Source organism: Myotis nattereri (genome assembly GCF_964212035.1).
Source record: "Myotis nattereri genome assembly, chromosome: 1".
NCBI lineage: Eukaryota > Metazoa > Chordata > Mammalia > Chiroptera > Vespertilionidae > Myotis > Myotis nattereri.
In genome coordinates this window covers 33629941-33634725 of record NC_138075.1, presented here as the reverse complement: position 1 = coordinate 33634725, position 4785 = coordinate 33629941, and the positions used below count along the sequence as shown (strand labels likewise).

Sequence of the window (4785 nt, the reverse complement as noted above, 5' to 3'; positions counted from 1 at the left end):
TTGAAGGGCTAGTGATATGCAAAGGGCTGGGGATCTGCAAATGCCTGGTGGCTCTGGTTTCTGCAACAGGGTTGTTAATCTTTCCATGATAATAGGCAGCTCCTGATGAGGAGGATGGGCTGCATTTCCAGGTGAGCTCCCACGCCCTGAGTGAAACTGCCAGCCAGGTTAAAATGTGCCTTCTTTAATCAGAATGAAACAATCACGGTTAACAGAGCATGATTAATATTTCTTACAATTATAGCTGGTCCCCAGCATTCCATTTATGCCCCTATCATGATCACAGTCAGCCTAGACTAGGTGGGGAAAGATCCATGTTCAGAGACAAACTGCAGAATTAGGAACTTTGCCTGTTCCACACCCTAGACACCACATATACACACCACATACTTTCCCCATGAACACATACCACACATAGTTGTCCACACATACTCACCACATACATGCACACAGATCCCCCACCCTTTACATACACATACATGTGTACCCACACACATACACACTCACCACGCACTATATCCCACGCAACACAAATATACACACATATCCCACACATACCACAAATATGTACATATACACACACTAAACACATACGTGTATATACAATACATCAAGAGACTCTTGAGAGCCCCCAGAACTCCTCAGTTATAAAGCAAGGAATCTTACACTTGAAGGTCTATGAATCAGAAGGAAATAGTTACTCTATAATAGTTTTTCACTATTCACTCACTAGCATAGAGTTAAAAAGAGTATTTTCAACAGTTTAAAAAATGCATAAAAATACACTGGCGCTTCAACAATAACATCACCAAAGCACTTAATAAAATAACATAACTATGATATTTCAATTATATATTTTTCAAATTAAATTTGTACTTTGAGTACTTATTTATCTCATATTGTTCATTTGCCTGCTAATTTGTAATAGCTTAATACTAAACATTTAATGTATATATCTTTAATAACTTACGTATTTGTTTAATGTGTTGAAACAGGTTTGTAAATGTGTGCTTTTGAAACATATTGTTTCACTGATGTTTCAAATGGAATATTTAAAAATATAATAACAGTACCCATGCCAGGATCTCAGCATTAAGTGCAGCAAATCACGACATCCCAGCATTTCCATTTTGCCTTGGAATTGGCAGCCCCTGCAGGGAGTGGAGACAGGACTTGTTCCCATGCCCCTTGGTGAGTCTGAAGTTGCTTTCAGCACCCAGCTCAGTACATGGCACCTGGGAAACTCTCAGGAAATGTCTGGTGAGAAAATGACTGAAAAGGAAGCAAGGGGTGGTAGGGAGAGAGGGGAAAGAAGAAAGAAGAGAGAGGGAAAGGTCCAAGAAGAAACGGAGGAAGTGAGGCTGCGGTGGGGTGGGTAACGAAAGTGAGTGAGCGAGACAGAAGGAACAAGTCAATGTGGCCTCTGCCTGAGACGTCTTTTCTCGGTGGAAAATGGAAATCAAAGACCATCTCCATGACATATCTTGTTCACAATATTATTTCTGGAACCCACCCGGTGAAGTGGCAATTTGTTGGAAGTTCACTGGAAAACTCAGCTTCTCACCTGCAATGGAGGAAGCAAATCTTGCTGGAATAGCTGACAGACAGACACACAGTTGCTGAGTCTGGCACATTACTCCTGTGTGCACTTTGCTATGGAAACAAAAGCCATGTCATGGAAATATCTGCATCCCTCACCTACCATTGTTTTCTTTTTATCACTAAGGATTGTACGTCAGTTTGGGAAGGAGGGTTATGGTTTTATTGTTTCTCCAATAATAGAAATAATAAGTGCTCATTATTTTGGAATAATCAGAAAATACAGATAGCCATAAACAAGAAAGTAAAGATTCCCTATTATTTGAAACATCCAGAAATGATAGCGATTAACATTTGGTGTTCTGATTTTATGTTTTAATATAAACATTTAGAAAAAAAGTACATAGAGATAATCATGCTATACATTCCATTACATAATCTTTTTTTAAAAAAAAACCTGCGTTTTAAGAGACAGAAACATATGCTGTGAATTTACTATCCCATGAAGACAGAGCATTTGGGTAGTTCTCATTCTCAGAAATCCCAAGGTGAGAGAAAAAAATAATCAGTGTACATATATCCATACAAGGAATTTTACCTATTGTGCACAGAGAAGGTTATATGGCTACCCAACAGGTCCTGGGCTCCATTAACACTGTCCACTTCACAACTCTAGCTCCAGTTCTTAGAGATGAAGGGATCCAAAGGCCCATGATCATGGGCACTGATGAGGCTACACACTGTTTGGCCCCAGTTAAATCCCTGGTGTTTGAGGTGTGTGGGAGCTGTGGCTGCTTGCTCGCCGGTCCTGCCGCAGCCCACGAAGTAGCTAGTTTAGACATGTAAGGCAGCTGTCTCTGCGAGGCAGGGGCAGGGTGGGAGGCAGTTACCTTTATACTCCATCACTGCCATCTTGGCCCGATCCTGCTTATTCCGATTTGGGATCTGCAGCATTCTCGTGTAGCCCCCATTCTGACCTCGGTGCCGAGGGGCCAGCCCTTGAACCAGCTTTGGGATCAAGTCCTTCTCTGTGAGCCGGAAGTCAGCCATGCGCATGGCTCTTTCCTTGGCGTTTCCCAGCTTTCCATAGTCGATGAGCTTTTCAGCGTTACGCCTCATCTCGTCCACGTGCGCCCAGGACGCCTCTATGTCGCACTGGTCCCGTAAGCAAGTTCCGCCGCAGGTGGATGCGGGACTGGGGACCAAGGCCCAGGCAGCGCAATACGCGGCCATGGGGGATGGCGGCGGCGACCGAAAACCGCATATTACCCGCTACTCCCCAAACCCCATTACATAATCTTTTGTTTTACTTAATATGTTGAGGACATCTCTGTCCATCTTCTTGCGTTATTACATAACTTCCTGTTCCCCTAACTGGCAAATATTTAGGTTTGCCAATTTTTTTTTATAATTTTTTTTTCTTTTTTAATGATTTCAGAGAGGAAAGCAGAGGGAGAGAGAGAAAGAAACATCAATGATGAGAGAGAATCATTGATCAGCTGCCTCCTGCACGCCCCACACTGGGGATGGAGCCTGCAACCCAGGCATGTGCTCTGACCGGGAATTGAACCAGGACCTCCTGGTTCATAGGTGACGCTCAAACACTGAACCATGCTGGCCAGGCTAGGTTTCCCAATCTTTTGTTTTGCTAAATGACACACTAAAGAAACTTCTTGTACAGGCATTTCTGTACATTTATCCTGTTAATTCCTTAGGATAAATTCTTAGAAGTGAACAATTAAATGTCAGTATACACATTTTAAAATGCTATATCAATTTGCCAAATTGCCCTCCAGAAAGTTGGAACTAATTTATATTCTCTTTAAAGTGTATGAAAGTAGCTATTATCTCACACCCTCATCAACACTAGTTATTATCATTCTTTTCAAATATTTCCAGTTTTATAGGTTAAAAGGTATTTTTATTTTAATTGGCATTTCACTTATTACTAGTGAGGTAAAACATTTTTCATGTTTATTGGCCATTTGTATTTCTCCTTTTTAATGTAGCTTGCTTAACCATGCTTCAACTGTATTTTCTAATGTTTTTTTAAATCTTTTCAGTGATTTCTAAGAGTTACTCATAATTCAAAAATATATGTTGTGAATTCTTTTAAAATTTTTTTATAACTTCAAGTATGTAGTTTAGACATTTTTCTTTTGTTTTAAGTAGCCAATATATCAATCACTTTCTTGTTTTGTTTTTTTGTTTGTTTGTTTTACAGAGAGGAAGGGAGAGGGATAGAGAGTTAGAAATATTGATGAGAGAGAAACATCGATCAGCTGCCTCCTGCACACCCCCTACTGGGGATGTGCCTGCAACCAAGGTACATGCCCTTGACCAGAATTGAACCTGGTACCCTTCAGTCCGCAGGCCGACGCTCTATCCACTGAGCCTAACTGGTTACGGCATTGTTTTTTACTTTTGGATCATGCTTGGAAGGGTAATTGTTATTCTAAAATTAAATAAATTTTTATCTGTGTTTTTCCCTATCCTCTCTGGTTTTTTACATTTACAATTTTATGCTGTCAGGAATTTATTTGATGTGTGGTATGAGGTAGGTATCTTAATTTTTTCCTAACTCGTTAATGAGTTGTCTCATTAACATTTAGACTGAACAGTGCATATTCCTTCTATTAATTATGACTATTAAAGGCCTTCTTTACCATATTCTAAATTCTGATGAATATTTGAGCTCTAAATGCAAGCATATTAGTCTTTTAGAACTATCCATTATTTTTTAACTATCCAGATTGAAAGTTCTTATTCCATAGACTTTTCAATATGCTACTTTTAATAGAAAGGACAAGGTTTATTTACTTACATTGGAGTTGTGGTAAGGGAAATAATTTTTTTCCCTGGGGTCATAGAGCTTCAGATGTGGAAAGGTCTAAAGACTTAAAATTCCAATGCCCTAATTGTATATGTAAGGACTAGAAGTACTAATTGACTTACTTGCAGTTAACATAGCTATCAGTGCAGAGCTGAAGTAGAAGCAGGACTAGAACCAAAGCTAGTTAATGGAGAGGTGCTACTGAAACCAAGATATATTCTCCTAAAGCCATGAGGAAGATGCTTATAGCAAGGGACTATTAAAGATAGCAAAAATTGATTTAATAAAAGGATGGCTGCTCTTGTCCTAGGTCTCTGGGACCTAGCAACCTTGAGGGAAATGAGAGGTCTCTGGAACACCAACTTCAAAGGAGAATGAAAGGTACAGGAGCAGTTGCTTTTAACTAAATCCTT

At 39.8% G+C, this 4785-nt stretch overlaps 1 pseudogene across 1 annotated transcript; it reads right to left on the bottom strand.

The window, feature by feature from the left end:
- Positions 1 to 2293: 2293 nt before the first annotated feature.
- LOC308533443 (large ribosomal subunit protein bL17m-like) lies at positions 2294 to 2803 on the bottom strand (annotated as a pseudogene). Its single transcript has one exon. The product of its transcript is annotated as a large ribosomal subunit protein bL17m-like (transcript).
- Positions 2804 to 4785: the final 1982 nt, after the last annotated feature.